The 20,560-nt window shown below is 42.0% G+C and overlaps 1 protein-coding gene across 10 annotated transcripts in view; it reads right to left on the reverse strand.

The window, feature by feature from the left end:
- The window catches only part of R3HDM1 (R3H domain containing 1), a 149,245-nt gene that overhangs the window by 105,533 nt on the left and 23,152 nt on the right, over positions 1-20,560 (reverse strand). The window contains exon 1 of one of the 10 annotated variants that reach the window (XM_061608913.1): positions 4,460-4,477. The exons of the other annotated variants lie outside the window; for them this stretch is intronic. The gene's annotated coding sequence lies outside the window, so the exon portion shown is untranslated. Of the gene's footprint in view, positions 1-4,459; positions 4,478-20,560 lie in introns of those variants that run through there. 10 annotated transcript variants of the gene reach the window in all.

Here is a 20,560-nt window from a genome sequence, read left to right on the forward strand (position 1 = left end):
TCCCCCACCTCAAGGCCTGAACAGGACTACAAGTCTCCAATTTGGGGCTGGCTGAAACCCTGAAGAAGCACTCCTCTAAGGGGCAGAGGAGACACTACAATTTTTCACTGCACATCTCATTTCCTTCTCTTATTTTCTATTATTATTCCCCCCCCCCATCAGACAGTCAGAAGACTAAGGACTGCAATTATAACTCTTTAAAAATGTGGATCCATCAGAACTAGTCAATATTTTTACAACAGTCTTCTGAATAATTTAGTTGAAATTCACTTATGGTATTAAAGATTACATGGAAGAACATCAGCCAGCAAAGGGAGAGGCAAGGATGTCATTTAGCATCCATTTTAGCTATTGTTAAAAATTTCTACATCTACCTTGTATAACAAAAAAAAATATATAGTTACATATTATGACAGTTAACTACACAAGCTGCTTTACAATCCAGTAGGGAGAGAAAATGAAACAAAAACCTACATGGCCTTGCCGCCTTAGTTTATCCTAAGCAAGATTTCTCTTAACCATTTCATTATGTTTTACCAGCAATTCTTATAAAGCTATTAAGCACAGTAGTGTATAGAGCCCTCAATATGCCTGAGTCTTATGTTTCTGAACTGGCTACTATAAAGACTCCTTTGCACAATTAGAGAACCAGCATCTTTTCTTGTATGTGAAAGGCATTTGTACATCTGAAGACATGTATTAAACATGTCCAGAGGTACAGCAATTGGCTAAAATCCACAAACAGAGATTTAGCATGTGTTTCCAGATATATGGAGAGCCAGTGTGGTGTAGTAGTTAGAGTGTTGGACTACAATCTGGGAGATCAGGGTTCGAATCCCCACACAGCCATGAAGCTCACTGGGTGACCTTAGGCCAGTCACTGCCTCTCAGCCTCAGCGGAAGGCAATGGTAAACCATCTCTGAAAACCGCTTACCATGAAAACCCTATTCATAGGGTCGCCGTAAGTCAGAATCGACTTGAAGGCAGTCCATTTCTATTTTCCAGATATATGAATGCTCTTTAAATAGAAAATATTAGTCAACCCTTGGCAGGAAAACAGAGACTTGGGTTTTGCTCCCTAATGCAAGAAATGGTACCAATTCTAATACCATGGTCAAAACATCTCTCATCTATATAATTCCTACCCATCTGCTAGCCCTCTTATCTCCATAATGGCTGTTTCTCTGTTATTACCACCTTCATGTTCCAAGCATTTCATAAACTGTTTTCTTTGTTATCACAGCCTTTCCCAACCACTGAGTCCCCAGAAGTTGTTGGACTACAACTCCCATCAGCCCTGGAAGCACGTCCAATGGTCAGGAATGATGGGAATTGTAGTCCAGCAACGTGTGTGGACCCAAAGGTTGGGAAAGGCTGTATTATCATGTTAGATATTGAGGAACGAAGCTGGAATGGGGGGGTGGTTGCTCCACACCACAGCTGAGCAAGGTTGGGAATCTGTCTCTCAGGTCCATTCTACCTGTATTATAACAGTGGTTCACATCTCTTAGCAGGTGCCCAACTCTGGAGAATTTTTCTCTAAAGCTCTTCTTAATTAATGTAAAAACATTCACTCATGATTGAAAGTTACCACAGTATACGCTCACATCCCTTTTTAATTCCTAGGACCATACAAAGGAGGGGGGAAATAATAGAGCTACTTGCAAAACAACATGATTTATTGACTGAAAGTGTTCTATCTGCATTCACAAATTTATGAACCGTCTAATGGCTTTCAGTGGTATTCACAAAACCAAACCCTTACAGATGATTACACAGCATCTTCTGAAGTCTGTTAGAAGAAAATCTGAAACTGCCCAAAGGTATTATGGACACATTCCTCCCTGAAAAACATATCTAATAGCCAACTAAATCTACAGTCACTTTGCTGCAAAACCTTGTTTCACTGTTCTTTTGTTATTAGAATATTAAACCTACATATCAAAATGCCACCTAATCAACTATCAATTTTACATAATAATGCATTATTTTAACTAACTTCTTCATTAATCAACAGAACCATTAAAATAATTTAGGTAAATTAATTAATCATTACTTCTGGTATCCCAAAATTAAAAGGAATTTTAAAAAGGCTCGATTACATGCTAGAAATAGATGGTTTTCCATACGCAAGTATTATTCTCATATTTTGGCATTCCATTTTATAGCAACACTCTTTGAGTACACAAATTTTCAGAATTAAAAAGGTATTGCTATAGTTCTGAACATGGTTTGTTCTTAATATTTCTATTATCCAGTTCCCCAACAACCACCTTTATCAATTTAATTTGTCAATATTGGCATACAAAATGTTCCTCTCACATGTTTAAATCCATTTAATTTAGATATTACAGAAGCATAAGAAAGAGGGGGAAAACCATGCAAATTAATAAAGACCCACTTTTTTGCATTTGAAAGAGATAACACTTTGGGAAACTTAGAACTTGGTTTACATTTTTTGCAGCCTATGACAGAAGAAGGCAGGGTTCCATCACATGTGTTAGCATCAGTCATAATTTCTAAATCATTTAAACTGCTCATTTAATTATGACAGATCAAAAGAACATTTTCAGTAAGAAAAATGGAACTCCTCTATGTGAACTCTCATAAAACAAAGCCATAATTAGATTTCCCTCTTAATATTTTCGGAACCTGCAATTATTTTTATTTCTACAGCAGCACAACATACTAGTGCATATTAAAATAATCAAGATACAGTATTTAAACACACCTCCAACTTGACTAGAATTATAATTTTATCTTAAAGCTTTTAATCTGTACCAATTGGTAGAAAACAAAAGAAGATTCAATCACTTCTTCACTGGCTAATTTTGATGGAATAATTTTAATCACTTAAAACAATTAAAGCATTCTTCTGTTCCTTCTTTACTTGCCTGCACCTGTCTATAACTTTGCTCAGAACTTTATTGTTACTAGTACAATATTTACTAGTTAAAAAGTAAAAACTGCAATGTATTTTGAGCAAGTTTAGTCCTAGCTTTCCCAAGGAAAATCATTTTCTCACTATGACAGTCTTCATTGCATTATCAGAACAAAAATTAGATTAGTGCCTAGCAAAAACAGACTTAATATTGCACAGCATCTCCAGATGGAATCTATTTAATGCACAAGGGGGGTTATTTTCAGCAATATATATAATTCCTTTAAGAATTTCATTTTTTAAAAAAAGTAGCTTTTTATAGTTTGTATATTATTTTCAGGAAATAGAAACTTTTAAAATTAAAAATACTGACTTTTATGCAGTCATATTAACAGTAATCCATCAGAATGTCTCCAAAGTTAAACACAATATGTTTATGCATAGGAATAAACTATGTACATCCATATCCAATATTTTCCATCTAGATATAAACTTAGCATACTATAAAGAAATTTGCCCAAACACCAAACAATTCTCTAACTAGATGGTGAGCTTTCACCACATTGAATATGTAAGAATGAATATACCTGCATCATGCTGGCATTTAACATCATGATATAAAGTTGCTGAAGATACTGTTTCCATAATATCCGTTTTCTAAGATTCTGGAGGGCTCCTTTGAAGGAGAGCCTAGTTCTTAAACGCATACACTCTTCATTTTTCAGACATTTGTCAGGTAACGACTGAAGCAGTTGGTTAAGGCATTTGCTGAAGCCTTAACCATAATAGAAAACCATCAGCTGTATGTTGTGATGTCAGCAATACCTTAACCAGTCTCCACAGAGAAAAACTGAAATGCATCACAAGCTATATTGAGCTCTTCATTAGCAATTCAGCAGCAAACAAGGCACATGTCCTGTGAAACTGCAAGCATACTATGAAATGGCTGTAGGGATTTTTAGTCACTTTCCATTTCAGATTTAACACAGCGACAAAACTATGGCCTTATTCATCTCTAGCTTATCATACCTAAAATAACTCGAATTACCACAAACGTGCAACCTATTTAACACCTAAAAACTAAGGCTATTCTACCTCCCCCTGCCAGCCATACAGCAATATAAAATATCCTCAGCTTCAGCCCTCTTTATACCAACAGCTGACTTAATTCTGTCAAAAATCAATGCCTTATTTTGTATTTTGATGATTTTAAATACAAAAACAGGAAAGGTGTGCCTTATGCTAGGTGCTGTCAGCTTTTTTCTTAAGAAATATTACTATACGAAGTATGTTTTTGCGTCTTGCCAAGCATAAATTGGAGAGGAGGGGTAGCACTGCATTCTGCTTGCACCTTTCCTCCCTTCCCCACTACTTGCTATACAGGCTCTGTTTTTCTGTCTCCTGGTCTTTTGCAACCAGGAGTGAAGCACAGGGAACATTTTAGCGGATATTTTTCATCAGCAGAATGATAAAGAGAGCAATCATAAAGCATGCCATCAGTTAAGTTCTGCACAAGCAAAAAATACTGTAGCCAGCCATAACACTTGAGCAAATCAATCTAAGTAATCAGCTAATACCTGGTACAGTGATCCCATGAAACTGTCTGTGAGAAGATTTAAATTTTGCAGCGGTCAACCATGCTACAAATCAAAGCTGCACAATACTGTGGAAAAACAAAGAAAATGTTTGCATTGGGGGGTGGGCTGGAGAGAATGTTCCCATCAATAGAAAAATACATCCAAAACAGATGCATAAAGTTTTTGTGCACAGAGAGAAAATATGGGCCATTGTCAAAAGAAACACGAAACCAGTTCTGCTTTGGAACCAACTGTCAATGCCAGGGCTCAGCCCCAGCCTCCAAGCACATGCAAAAATGCCTCTCCATGAAGGTGACCTTCAGACAACTCCTTTCCATGATACTGTCCCACAGAGATGGGGGCTACATATGAATGCCTCAACGATGTGGGCAGAGCCACTTGCAAGGGTCTTTCCCAAGATACTGGCGTTCTGAGTAACTAGTTATTATTCCCACCCCCAGGACTTACCAACTTACATGGGGTTCCATATCTCTATGCAAACTGTACCCGGTTCTTAAGTCCAGTTTTGCCCCAGAAAATATGATGTGTGTACAATTAACCTAGTGCACATGGGGGAGTTATTGGTGGCCACAACCATTTAGATCAAGGTTCTACACTCCTTACCAGGGCTGTGGAGTCGGAGTCGTGAGCAATTCTGGGTGGAGTCGGAGTCGGTAGAAATGTACCGACTCCGACTCCTTCATAAATGGCAAATGTATATTAACTAGTAATAACACATTTACTGTAGTAAAATGGTAGCACAAGGCATTTCATCACCACCGCGTGAATCCAGAGCTTGGAAAAGTTGCTATTTTGAACTACAACCCCTACGAGCCCAATCCCTGGGGCTGATGGGAGTTGTAGTTTAAAAAAGTAACTTTTGCAAGCTCTGGATTCACATGGTGGTGATGAAATGCCTTGTGCTACCATTTTACTACAGTAAATTAGTTATTACTAGTTAATATACATTTGCCATTTATGAAGGAGTCGGACAGTAGAAAAATAGAGGAGTCGGAGTCAAAGGTCTGGCGTACCAACTCCACAGCCCTGCTCCTTACCTGTCCTTTACCATACCTGGCAGTTCTAAAGTACATGAACGTAACAACAGCCAGGGTGGCAATGCCTGACCAGTTGAATACTCAACGTGTCCAGAAGTTATCCAAACAGAGAATTCTTAATGATATCGTTTATTCTAAAGTCAATCCATTTATTCTGTTTGATCTTGCACATTTACCACTTGCTATTTTTCAGCCAATATGACTGACACTCCTGTCAAGGCACACTGTGGAATGTTAAGGTGCTTAGAGCCATTGACATGATTGCTCCGGAGTGCCCTCGCTGTTGCTGTGGAGCACATAGGTCACCTTGGTACTCTAGAGACCTGCATGTGATGAAACAAGAGGATAGACAGCAGACGGCTAGAGCACAGGTAATGTAAATCTCGGTCTGAACCAGACCGAGTACATGTGAGGTCATATTTACATTTTTACATTACATTTTATTCAGCTTATATCCCGCCCGACTAGCAAACAGCTCTCTGGGCGGCAAACATAGAAACATATACAATAATAAAATTACAAGATCAATATAACAAATATAAAAGTACATCATCTAAAATACCAATTACAACATTTACATAAATAACTTAGATTAAAATGCCTCAGAGAATTATCATACCTATCATGCTGCAGCAACAAAGAAAGCCTAGTTCTCTGCCATCACTCCATCCACAAGCACAACTATTCAGAGTGGTGAATGTGATTTTGTCATCTTGCCAAGAGAGGTTTGCTCCAACACCTTCGGCAGCCTCCTGTAACAACTCTGGGGGGCACTTGAGGGACAAACCCACTCAGACTAGGACCAAGTTGGATGCCTCAATTAGAGCAAGTCTAGTAGAGGCATCCAGTGCACAGTATGTCCCATCTGTTCTGGATCAGTTTCTATGACTGCAGCTGAAGACGTGGACAAGCTGTTTGAAGAAATGCAGCCAAGCACCTGCCCCCTTGACCCTTGCCTTAGGAGTTGACTGGGTGGGTCCAGGGAGTTATCAATGCTTCACGAGGAGGATAAAGTACTACATGCCTTGAAAGAGGCTGTGGTGTGTCCCCTCCTAACAGATATTTCTTTTTTGGGTAAAATGCTCGAGAAGGTAGTGGCAGTCCAACTTCAGGCACACTTGGAGGAGACCGAATACCTGGATCCATTTCAGTCTGGCTTTAGGCCCAGTCATGGCACTGAAACTGCCTTGGTCACCTGGGTTGATGACATTTGTCGAGAGAGACAGGGGAAGTGCAAGCCTGTTCGTTCTTCTTGATCTTTTCATGGCTTTTGATACCACTTACCATGGCATCTTTCTGGAGCTGCTCAGTGGGGGGATTGGGGGTACTGTACTTCATGGTTCTGCTCCTATCTCCAGCAATATTTCCAGAAAGTGTTTATGGGAGACTTCTGTTCAAACACCATGGGAGCTTTCCTGTGGTATTCCACACAGTTCCATCTTGTCCCCCATGCTATTTAGCATCTATACGAAGATGCTGGGAGAGGTCATCAGGAGTTTTGGAGGGAAGTTTCAACAATATGAGGCTGACGCTCAGGTCACCCTGGTCCATCTGAATTGGGAGAGGCAGCTGAGGTGTTAGACAGGTATCTGGAGGCAATGATGGGCTGGATCCTGAAAACTGAATCTTGAAAAGACAGAGGTGCTATGAGTTCCAAGTTTTTGAGTCCTGGAGATGGAAAGATGGCTGGCTTTGGACGGGGTTGCTCTCCCCTGGAATTAGCACTTTTGTAGCTTGGAGGTACTCCTGGATCCAGCATTGTCACTGGAGGCTCGGCCTGGGTGAGTAGGAGTGCCTATTTCCAGCTCTGGCTGGTTCACCATCTATGCCCCCTTCTGACTTGGCAAGAGTACTCCATGCTCTGGCAACTTCAAGATTGGATGTCTGCAATGTGCTCTATATGGGCTGCCCTTTAAGATGACTTGGAAATTTCAACTGGTCCAAAATGCAGCAGTAAGATTACTGGCTGGGGTTGCTTTTAGAATTCATATAACCCCTGTTCTAAAACAGTTGGATTGGTTGCCAGTTCATTTCTGGCCCCAATTCAAGGTGCTCACATTAGTGTTTAAAACCCTACACGACTTAGGCCCCAAATATCTGGGAGATCGTCTCCTTCCCTACAGACCCTCTCAAGTGTTAAGATCAGCAGAGGGAGCCTTTGGGGTTGTGGTGGCCTGGGAGACAGCCCCCAAGGTGTGGAATTCCCTCCCTACAGAGGTGTGTTTGGCACTTTCACTGTACAGTTTTTGGCAAGTGCTAAAGACGCACCTCTTTACTCTAGCCTTCGGCACTTTATAGATTTTCAGGACCCACCCTATTCCTGTGAATGTAATGTATTTTAATGGTTTTTAATAGTGTATTTTAAACTTCTGTAGACTGCCTTGGGACCTGCCGGGGAAGGGCAGACAATAGTGCTAATAAGTTAATTTGTGCCTGTTTCTCAAACATAGCAGGATGTGCGTGACTGCATGGACGAGGCTACCATAAGTTTCAAAGCTTGTTTAGATTTAGAATTGGCAGACTTGAAGCTGATGTAAATGTATTTATGGCTGAGGCTTGAAACAAGCACCTAGCTACAAGATTTTTAAAATAGTATTTATCCAATGATCAAGACTGAGGAAAACAACTTGGGAGTAAAGATGAAACTAAATGCATACAGCCTTCACCTCAGAAGGTTTTGTTTCCTTCACTCCAAGGTTGAAATAACTGGAGATAAACGCATCCATTACTCTGGAAAAGCAGAATCACTTAGTATTATTTTTAACTGTCTATTTAACATGGCCTTGTAAATAAGTGTTACTACCTTTATAATTTTATTTAGTTAGAGGCCTGCATTTCCATCCTGGCTGCAAACCAGCATATACAGCAGACTAGGGTTTTTTTTTTAGCCTTCTATGAATCAGACTGGAAGAGGAAGAATGAAGCAATCCATCCTTCAATCCATTAGCCCAGGGATTGGGCTCATGGGAGTTGTAGTTCAAAAAAGTAACTTTTCCAAGCTCTGGATTCACGTGGTGGTGATGAAATGCCTTGTGCTACCATTTTACTACAGTAAATGTGTTATTACTAGTTAATATACATTTGCCATTTATGAAGGAGTCGGAGTCGGACAGTAGAAAAATAGAGGAGTCAGAGTCGAAGGTCTGGCGTACCGACTCCATAGCTCTGGTATTCAATGAATTTTTGTTTCCCCACATCTTTTTCTCAGCTCTGTCTATGAAAAGGAGTGCTTTGTGTCTATGTGACACTGTGGAGAACATAATAATTTTATTTCTTTGCTATAAGGTTGATGGTGTTGGGCTGGTGACCAGTAGGCATTACTGTCTCTAGTAGTTTTCCATGAAGCCTGCAAGTGTGAAGACGTAACTGTGGTTAAGGGGGAGTTATGTCTATGCCCTGTCTGGGAATGGACGGCCAGGGCCATTGCTATGGTAGCCATCTGATAGCAACTGGGAAAGTTCTAACAGAGTCTATGTGTTTTTCTCTTCTGAATTATGCCTCTGAGCTGAGAGGCTGTCTTTTGTGTTTATCTATGGAGAGAGATGTACCAGAAGGGGGGTGACTGAAGAATCTCTACATGTATTTACTCTTAAGCCTCTGGCCTTAATGTCTTTCAATAAAGACTCTTAACATGCTCTGAAGATGTTTCTTGCTCAACTTAACTCCAACGTAATGTATGCTGTTTCACACAACAATGCACACAAGCCAACAGTGGTAGCAGAGGATGGTTACGCTCCACAGCGCATTACACCGGAGTAAGTTGCTGGTCTGAACGGCAGACGGAGTTCCAGAGAGGGCAGCTTGATTGATTGAACCAGACGGAGGTGAGCAACATGGCTGTAAACCTGTCTGGGGGAGGCTTGCCGATGGAACGACTTAATGACAAGAATTATGGCAGCTGGAAGCCGAGGATGCGGGCTTTGCTGATAACAGAGGATTTATGGGACGTGATTGAGGAAAAACCCCCGGCGGTACCGACCGCGGCCTGGAAGCATCGAGACCAGAGGGCGCGGGCGTTTATAATCTTGGCTCTATCGGATTCTCAACTGATGTGTGTGAGAGATGAGCCGTCGGCTAAACACATCTGGGACGCGTTGCAGGATTTGTCCCAGGAATGGCAGCGGAGGCAGGAGGCGCAGAGAGCCCAGCCGGTGGAGGCTGTCAGAAGCAAGGAGGAGAAAAGTGCCGAACCGGAGCAGGCTGTCGAAAGCAGACAGGAAAACAAGCGGGAGCAGCAGCGGCTGAAGTCTTGTTTTGCCAGTGGGGCTCGTGGGCATCTCCATCAAGATTGTGCAATCAAGCGAAACTCCAGGGACGGAGGCTTGAAGCAGGGAAGTGTGAACTTTGTTTGTAAACAGAACTCTCAAGATTTACGACCTGTGAACTGGTTGCTCGACAGCGGAGCAAGCCATATATTAATTAAAGACAGACGTTTGTTTTACGTTTCAGAAGAAGTGAGAGACTTTGTTTTACTTGCTGATGGATCACGGAAATCCGTAAAAGCTAAAGGTCTGGTTAAGTTTGACAAGCTTGGCATAATGTCAGACTGTTTGTTTGTTCCGGAATTGGCTCATAATATTTTATCAGTTAGCAAACTGGTGAGTTGTAATTATTCAATTTTGTTCCACAAAGACCAATGTTTTATAATGAGGGGAGCTGAAGTGTGCATGCAGGGAAGCCTTAATGATTCACAGTTTGTAATAAAGAGCAGTCAAGCAGGGTGTGCTGTGTTAAATGCTGAGGCACAGGTACATCAGGGCTGCGTCCATGAATGGCATCAAAGGCTGGGGCATGCAAACCTTGACACGATAAGGAAAACCCCTTTGCACAGTGAAGACATGCGTTTAAAAGATTGTGGACAGTTAATGGATTGTGATTCTTGTAATCAAGCTAAAATGACTATTGCACCAATAAACCGGGAGGCTGAGAGAACCACAACAGCTCCCTACCAGCTAGTACATGTTGATTTAGCAGGGCCAATAAATGCTTCACGGGGAGGTGCAAAATTCTACATGGTACTGGTAGATGATTTTTCAAGATTTTGTCATGTTTTTCTGTTAAAGCATAAAAGTGAAGCTGAGCAGAAGCTGAAACTGTTCATTAAGAGAATCGAAACTCAACACTTGGTCACGGTAGGGGCTATACGCTCGGACCAAGGTGGGGAATTTACGAGTAAAGCATTGAGTGACTTTCTGGAGAGTAAGGGAATAAACCAGAATTTCACTGCTCCACACAGCCTGTTTTCCAATGGAACTGCTGAGAGAAAAAATAGGGTGCTTGGGGAAGCAATGAGAGCCATGCTGCTGGATTGCAGTTTAGGGAATTCTTTCTGGGCAGAAGCAATTCTTTATGCGAATTATATTCATAACAGGGTGTTACACAGTGCTATTGGAATGTCTCCTTATGAGAAACTTACTGGCAGAAAGCCTAGAATACAACACATTAAAAAATTCGGGGCAAGGTGCTGGATCCACATTCCACAGGGAAAAAGGAGGGGCAAGCTTGCGCCCAGAGCACAGCAAGGTTTTGTTTTGGGATTTCAGAATGCATATTACAGAGTTTGGTGTCCAGAAACACAGCAGTTAATTCTGAGTAGAAGCATTAAAGTCTCAGAAAAGCCTTGGGATCAAAGGGAGACAGTCCTTCTTACAGGAACAAATGACACACAAACACAAACACGAACACAATCACAGAAATTTCAGCCAGATGTTAACGTGAAAGTGGAAGGTACACAAATACCTCTCAGAGTTGCTTTGAATGAGCTCATTTCTAGAAAACGCAGATCAAAGAAACGAAAAGCTGAGGAAATGGAAGCTCCTGCGCAGGTTGTGCCAAGCACAAGCACAAATGGGGGGGCAGAGAGAGCCGAGGCTCTGGTTCCTTTAAGACGCTCCACGAGAGCGAATTTAGGCAAACCGCCTGACAGATTTACTGTGGGATTAATAACAAGTCCTGGAATGAATAAAGTTGTAGACATGGATCCTGAGACACTTTATTTGACATGTGTTGAACCAAAGTTTGAGTGAATAAAGTTTTGAACTGTACTGAGATGTAAGTTTGAACTGTACTGAACTGAAAATGCAATGTACTGAAATGTATTGCAAGAGGTATTGTAGAAATGTATGACTGTATGACTATGTATTATGGAGATGTATTTCATGTATATTTTGCAGTCTTAATGGAAAAAAGGGAGGCTGTTGGGCTGGTGACCAGTAGGCATTACTGTCTCTAGTAGTTTTCCATGAAGCCTGCAAGTGTGAAGACGTAACTGTGGTTAAGGGGGAGTTATGTCTATGCCCTGTCTGGGAACGGACGGCCAGGGCCGTTGCTATGGTAGCCATCTGATAGCAACTGGGAAAGTTCTAACAGAGTCTATGTGTTTTTCTCTTCTGAATTATGCCTCTGAGCTGAGAGGCTGTCTTTTGTGTTTATCTATGGAGAGAGATGTACCAGAAGGGGGGTGACTGAAGAATCTCTACATGTATTTACACACAAGCCAACAGATGGTTTGTCCTGTTTTTATTGTTGCTTGCCTGCTCCTCATGAATTGGCAAAATGAAAGATAGTTCCTTATAGTTCAGCAGCTAGCAGCTCCATTTCTAACAAAAAAAAATTAAAATTTAAAAAGTAAATCCAATTTGTAATTACTGTCTAAGGGCACAATCCAACCGCTATTTACGCTGGGCTGAGGGGAGTTGGATATGGCAGACCCCCAGCTGGGCTGTCCCTAGACAGGCAGACACCCGTCATCCTGGTTTAGCTACGGCAGAGCCAGGACGCAATCAGCTAAGCCAGGGGTCCACTGGGGAAGCCTAGCCCAGCAGAAGGGGAGCTGGCGGAGGGCCCAAAAAAGGGGCATTCTGGGGACCAGGGTGGGGTACTTGGGCCATATCCAACTTGTGTTCGGAGGTCTCCTACAGGACCTGATCCAGGCAAAAGTTACACCAGGAAAAATGTTGGTCTAAGAAAATAATTGCAATGGAAGTCACTGAAAAGGGTTTACGCCCTGTTAAGAGCATTTGTGACAGCTGGCTTTTACTTTCTGGTCCCTGAGTGTAGCTCAAGCTGAGCCACCATTCAGCGAGCCCGGAGGCTTCTGAACGGCAACTGGATGCCGCAGACCTTCCTGTTGGCTCCTCTTGCACTGGCTTCCCTCGAGCTGGACTGCTCTACCCATAAACTGTACTTTTAATATACCAAACATGACATAATTTAATGACAAACCAACTTATATATAATAATTTTATGTTCCTAAAATACAGTAAAAGAGTGACTTTTAATCTGGAAAGGGCACTAAACATTTTCCCCAATTTTTTCCAAAATTTATTTCCCTCCAAAAAACCCCCAGGTTCTTCTCATGGTTTCAGACCTCACAGAAATTTTACATTCTGTAAACACTGAGTTGTTTACATTCTGTAAACATTCCAATATGAAGTATACCGCTCACATTTCTACAAAACCAAGATCTATGTGAATCTTTCCAGCCTGTATTTCATTCTAGCGTTAAGATTAAGAAGATGGAGAAATGTTTCTAAGAATATATCCAAATACTGAGGCACAAATTTCCCTTAATCTCAGACAATATTTTATCACTAATACCACTTGTATTTTAATCAAACCATTTATAGATTATGTTTGACAGATCACCAAGATAAGACTAGAAACATTTAACCATTAAGCCATTATTAGAAGCATGATCAGGTGATATCCAATGTTAGTCATACTAAGAGCAGACCCACTGAAGTCATTAGATACAAGTTACATGAGCCCATTGGTTTAAATGTGTCTACTGTGAGTATGACTAACACTGGATATTGCCCATAAAGTCTCCCAGTAAAACCACACCTGTCAATGACCTGCACAATCCATGGGAAAAAAGGGAAGATCTTGGGAAAAGGACACCATATGTGGAGCACAGTGACACCATCTAGGAAGCAGGTGAATACACTTAATTAATGTGATCTAGCAGAGCCAGGGAGAGACATCATTTCATAAGGCTCTTTACCACCAGTTTAATAGTCAAAGGGCTATGATGGCAATTTCCATACTACTGGCCAAGTTCCTCAACTAATCTCCCTCCCCATGCCCTTTGCTCAGTTTGGACCAATTTGACAAGTTAAACCACTAATGTAGAAGAGAGTCAACTACTCTTAACACCAGCAACACAACATAAGGGGGTATTTGCGACCGGTCGGTAATTGTCACAGACCAATGGGTCCAGGGTGGGCTTTTTCAGGAGTGGTCAGGTCACAGCCTCTTTCAGGGCAGCTGGAACCACTCCATCCCACAATGATGTGTTGACCACACCCTGGATCCACTTGGTCAACCCCCGTCGGCAAGCTTTAATAAGCCAAGAAGGGAAAGGGTTGAGAGGACACGCTGCTGGCCAATCATCGGAAGCACCTTGTCTCCATCATCAGGCAGCATTAACTTAAACCGTTGCTCAGAAGTTGCAGCAGACACTGCACCGGACACCTCACTGGCGACTACAGTAGATGTGGAGGGGGCACATCAAGAGTGCTACGGAGGTGAGCAACTTTACCCTCAAAGTGCCTTGCAAACAATTCACAGTGGGCCTCCGAAGGGTCCAAAATTCCATTTCCTGGAGTTGATGTCAACAGACCCCTGACAATATGGAAAAGCTCCACTGGATGGCTACATAAAGATGCGATGGAGGCAGAGAAGTGGGCCTTCTTCGCCACCCTCACCGCCACACAGTAGGCACAGTTATGATGTTTTACTCATGTCCGATCAGCCTCACAGCACGTCTTTCACCACTTGCGCTCCAGCCATTGTCCAGCCTATTTCATTCCCCTTAACTCACTGGTGTACCAAGGTGCAAGCCGGGCCACAATGCCAGAGAGGGCGCTTGGAGGCAACCGTTCCACAATGTGACAATGGCTTCAACAGGATCACCTGCTCTATCTACTGGGAACTCCCCCAGGGCATTCAGGAACCCTGTGGATTCCATTAGTCTCTGGGGATGAACCATCTTAATCTGTCCACAACCCCTGCAGGGAAGGATGGGAGCCATAAGTCTAAACTTCACTAGGAAGTGGTCTGGCCATGACAATAGGGTGACATCCACCCCTCCTATTTCCAGACCACCCCTTCCTCCATCTGGAGCAAAAACCAAGTCAAGGGTGTGCCCTGCCCTATGCGTCGGGCCGGTGACAACTTGAGACAGCCCCATGGTCAGAACACTACAGGCAGCCTCAGCATGGACATTGAAATCACCCAGGACTATTGTTCTGGGTCCTCCAATACCACAGCCGAGATGGCCTCCGCCAGCTCAGTCAGAGAAGCTGCTGGGCAGCAGGGTGGACGTTACACCAGCAGCAACCATAGTTTACAGTCTCCTTGACCCGACACCAGGTGCAGGCCCTCACAGCCAGCTCCAAGACAGGGTGGTTTCCCAGTGACAGAGATAGAAGTTATGTAGACCACAGCAACTCCTCTCCCCCGTCCCTGCAGCCTGTGCTGGCGTTGCACCGAGTATCCAGGTGGGCAAAACTGGATCAGATCAATTCCTCCCAGCTTACCCACCCAGGTAATGCACACCAAATCAGAACCTTCATCCACAATCAAATCATGGATGAGTGTGGTCTTATTGTGTACCAATCTGGCGTTAAACAACAATACACAAAGGCCAGTGGGCACAGCAGATGAGCAACGAAGAACCCATCCATGAGAGGAGTGACAGCAAGGAAAAACCATACATAGCCTTGCCTTCATCTTCTATGGTAATTCACAACCTCCCCATGACTATATACTTCCCTCTACCCATGATCACCAAAATTAAGGTGGAAAGAATTAGGTGTCACACCTGCAAATAACTGAAACTAGGTGATAAAAATTTGATTAGTTTGAGCCTACAAATCAGCTTTGAAGAGAAGCTTTTTGCTCTTCAAAATGTCAGCAAATCTACGCCTCTTATATTCTTTGCATGATTAGAAAGAATAAAATGTATAGGTAGGAAGGATAATTGGCTCTCAAATGGAGCCCCAGATACTCTGCATTCACGTGCATGTGAACCAGTTGCAGAAGACAAATCAAGCAGATTAGGGAAACACAAGGTATAGAAGGCTACTGACTTTTACAAAACATACAATTCATCCTTACAGTAACTGCTGTCCACATCTTTTGTGGAAATTAGATCTACATGAACTACAATCTCAAAGTCAACCTTCTATTTTCTCAGAGAATTACCTACTAAAATAGGTTGGAAATTAGTATGCGCTGTTTTTTTATAATTATCTTTTATTTTATTTTTCAGAATATACAGCAAAATGAACAGTTAATCAACAAACATGGAGTACATTGTATATACAAATGATGTTGATAATCCAAACTTGTGTCCAAACCTGAATAAAAACAAAATAGGATTTTATAATTATTTTTCACTCATTGACTTTATTCTGTCGTTCTATAAGTTTCTCTGTGTTAGTGTGAAAGATAGACCCTCTCCATAGCGAGACCTGTGATATGGGGTGAGAGAAAACTGGTAGAGTTTTGTTAATATAAACTATGAACGGGTACCACACATCGTCAAATTTGTCAGTTTTTGCTAACCCGCACGTTTTTCTATCGTGTTGCATAAGTTTTTCAGAAAGTGCTATTTCCCATACTCTGCCCATCCATCGTTCAGTTGAAAGATCGTCTGCTAATTTCCATTGAAATGAGATTTCCATGCGGGCTGCCGCTAGCAACAGGATAACCAGGTCTTTATGCACTATGGGTACGTTCAAATGTCCTGTGTAGGACACCAAGGCCAAGGCCGCATCCGGAGCTAGCAATTGCCCTGTAATATCCGAGATTTTCCCAAAAACCACATTCCAGAACTTCATTACTGGTTTACAGTTCCACCACATGTGGCAAAATGAGCCCACAACTTCACACCCTCTCCAACTTAGAGGGGATATAGATTTGTTGATGTGGTATAATTTTAAAGGTGTCCAATGCCATTGGAGAAGTATTTTGAGAGCTGTTTCTTGGATTCTAGCTGAGGCAGTTCTTATAGGAGGCTTAGACCATAATTGATTCCACTGCTGCTCATCCATGCCTACACCTAGCTCTTCCTCCCATTTCATCTTAAGACCTAAAGTGTTACCCATTGTGGCAGCTATAAGAATTTTATATATTGAAGCTGCTACACCTTTTGTCTCTGCAGCTGAGCTCATACACATTTTCTCAAATGCTGTAAGTGTGCGTTTAGTGTCGGCTCTTTTCCCTAATTTGTGTGCTAATGAACGCACCTGGGCTATCTGCATCCAGTGATAGGATGTCTGTCCCAGTTTTCTACGTAATGAGACCTCTGATATAGGTTGGCCTTTTTCAATTAGATCCTGAATCCTATATAAGCCTTTCTCTTCCCATCCTTTGTATTGACCATATTTGTCTTTATCCCTGAATTCAGGAAAGTCTAGAAAGGGGGTGAGAGGAGAAAGGCTGGGTGCTAACGTTTCCCGCCAATGTTTCCATACCAAAAAGGTTGCCTGTAGGAAAGGGTTAGGAATCTGTTTAAGTTGTGGCCATGATGGGGATAGAAATGGCCATGCTCGAATTGAGGGTACCGTCCTCTCCACCTCCATGGCTACCCACACTGTATCTTCAGAATTCCTAATAATATGCAACAGATGTTTAAGTTGGAAAGCATCATAATATAGTTTTAGATTAGGTACCCCCAAGCCTCCCATGTTTCTGTATCTGTATCTGGTCATTGCACTTGTTCTATTGTATTTGTCCTTCGCAATAAATTTTTCTAGTATTTTCTGCCATTTGCCACACCACTGTTTAGGTACTGAAATCGGGAGTACCTGGAAAAGAAACAATAATTTAGGTAAGATGACCATTTTGATGGCGGCTGTCCTGCTCAACCAGGACAGTTTCAGATGCTGCCAACCCATCAGTTCTTTGACTATTGTCTTTGTGACCTTGTTGAAGTTGCGTCACCTAAGCTAATTAAGATCTTTAGAGATCAATACTCCCAGATAGCGGAAACCGCCATGGCTTAATTGAAAGCCTGAGTTTGTGCTTAACCGATTTTGTTCGGCCAGGGACATATTAAAACATAACATTACTGATTTTGATCTCTAAGCCTGTAACATTGCGATACTCTTCCAGAGCCTCTTTTATAAAGGGGATTGCCCTGTCTGGATTCTTAAGCATCATTAACACATCATCAGCAAATAAGTTAATAGTATGATCTTTGCCTCCATCATGGATGCCCTCTATCCCTGAGTTAAGCCTTACCCCTTGTGCTAAGGCTTCTATAATGAGGGCAAATAATGGGGATAGAGGGCATCCTTGTTTAGTTCCCCTTCCCAATTCTATACAGGGAGATTCTAGACCATTTGTGCATATTATTGCTGATGATTCTGAATATAGTTGGTCAATCAGATGTGAAAATGCTTTTCCAAAGTTCATTTTATGCAATCACTTTTTTAGGAACCCCCATTCCACCCTATCAAAGGCTTTAAATGCATCAAGAGAGACCAAAGCTGCAGAAAGTTTGTTAGTATTGATAACATGTATAATATTCAGGACCCTGCGTATTGAATCTGCTATATTACGTCTTGGCATAAACCCAGATTGATCTGGGGATATAACTTGTCTAATAAATACATTCAGTCGCTTAGCCATTATTGAAGTTAATAATTTGGCATCTTGATTTATAAGTGCTATGGGGCGATAGGAATTCAGTGACTGGGGATCTCTGACAGGCTTTAGTAGTACTATTATTTTTGAGTTACACCAAGTGTCAGGTATTGCTCCCCACAACAGAATGCTGTTAAATAATTGAGTCAGCCAGGGAGCAAGATCCACTTTAAATGCCTTATAGAAGTCGCTGGTGAATCCATCATTGCCTGGAGCTTTGCCATTTTTCAGATTCTTGATAGCATTGATGACTTCTTCAGTCGTCACTGGTTGATTCAAATAGATTTTTCAATTCTAATTGTGCCAGATACTCTTCTATTTTGTGGTCATCTGGTTTGTCTGACGTGTATAGTTTTGAGTAGTACGTTGCAAATTCCTCATTAATTTTCCTGTAGTCCAGAAGCAAAGATCCATTTTCATTTTTAATTCCTGGGATGAGATTTCGAGATTGTTGCTTTTTAAGGGCATGAGTTAATAGTTTAGAACCCTTGTCGCTAAATTCATAATATTGTCTTTTTGTATAGGCCATTGCCACATGTGCTTTTTCTATTTCCAGGGATTGGAGTTCTCTTTGTTTAGTATTCAGTGTTTGGCCTATTTTCCTATCTCCAGACCTTTTAAACTCTTTGTCCAGTTTATCTATATCATCCAGGATACTTTTGACATATTTTTGACGTTCTCTCTTGAGGAAGCTGGCTTCCTTGATGCAATGCCCCTTTACGACTGCCTTCATAGCGTCCCAAATCACGTGCAACCCAACCTCTGGAGTGTTGTTTTCTTGGAAGTAATGATCAATGGTTTCCTTCATGTTGGAGCTGAAGTTTTCATTAGCGAGTAAAGTGGGGTTGAATTTCCATGAGGTAGTTTGCCTCAAGGTTGACTTTTTGTACAGTGTAAGTGATATTGGAGCATGGTCCGATACAATATTTACTCCTATTTCGGCCTCAATTACTCTCTCCCATGCCTCTTTATTGATGAAAATGTGATCCAGCCTTGAATGTGAATGAAACCTGTGGGAGTAAAAAGTGTAATTTCTTTCTGAAGGATGAAGCATTCTCCAAGGGTCCAGCAGGTTGTGGGATGTAAATAGGTGATACGCCAGTATCGTTGTTGCACTCCCTTCGTTTACTGTTGCTGCGATCCAGCCTGCTATTGAGGCAGCTATTAATGTCTCCCCCAATAACGATTGGACCGTGGGCAAAGTTCTCTATTGTCTGTAGTGTTGTTCTTAGATAGGTCAGCTGTCTTTTATTGGAAGCATATATGGCACAGAAAGTTAGTTGTTCCCCTTCGATCAAACCATTTACTATTACATAGCAACCATTTGGATCTGATAAACTATCTCTCACCACTAGGGGGCATTTTTTAGCCACCAGGATGGCCACCCCCGTAGCTTTTGAAGTTCCTGTGGCACAAACCTGCTCGCCTATCCAGCCCCCTTTCAGAAGTTTGCCCTGAAACCTTTTAGCCTGGTGAGTCTCTTGGAGGCAAATTATATCTGGAAGTTCGCGTTTGAGTGCTGTTACTACTCTGGTGCGTTTGATGGGGGATCCCAAGCCATTGACATTGAGTATCTTTAGTGTTCTAATCCTCATGTTCATAATATTGAGAAGGGAGAGTGAGAGTATTCAAATGCGGTTTTGCTTTTTTGATACCAGAGAGATGGTGCCTTGCCTGTACTCTGAACCTTATAACCCCATGTGGGGGGAAAACTAAACAGAACAGAAACCAACCAACCGGCGAGGGCAGTCTGTAATTAGTTGACCGCCATGAGACAGCACCGAGAATTGCCTCAACCCGCTTGGGTGGTGGTGGGATAGCGGGGACCATACTTACACATAGGTCTTCTCCCTTCATGGACTGATGAGAGAAATGTGGCTATGATAGCCTATATAATTCACTCAATTAACCCTGCATGCTTGTATGTAGATCAGATCGGGTGCAGGTATGGATAGGTGCGCTCAACCATCAGTTTACCAGAGTAGGATCGCTGCTTCTGCTGCTCTCCCCTTCCAACTGTGCTATATTGTCTTTTTGTTTTTTGTTGTTCTTGCTTCTTTTACTCTTTTGATGTTCCCATGGAGTGTTCCCTTCATTCAAGTCAGAGACTTGTTTGTCCTGCTGTTTATTTTTGTCAGATGAGACGTGGAGATCGCAGAGTAATTTCTCTGCTTGCTTTCCTGTGCTTGCTGTAAAGAATTTCCCTTCAGGACTTCCCAGGAGGATCCCTACGCCTGTGCAGCCTCCGAGACGGGCTCCTGTCTTGGATGAAACTTTTTCAGCTTTAAATCCAGCCAGAAGGGTCTTTTTTGACTGGGGATAATTTCTTCCGGATAAGGAAGAAACGTGAGATTTCCCACACAGCTTTGTTGTGATTGTTGGAGAC

This window comes from Rhineura floridana, chromosome 2, assembly GCF_030035675.1.
Source record: "Rhineura floridana isolate rRhiFlo1 chromosome 2, rRhiFlo1.hap2, whole genome shotgun sequence".
Lineage (NCBI taxonomy): Eukaryota > Metazoa > Chordata > Lepidosauria > Squamata > Rhineuridae > Rhineura > Rhineura floridana.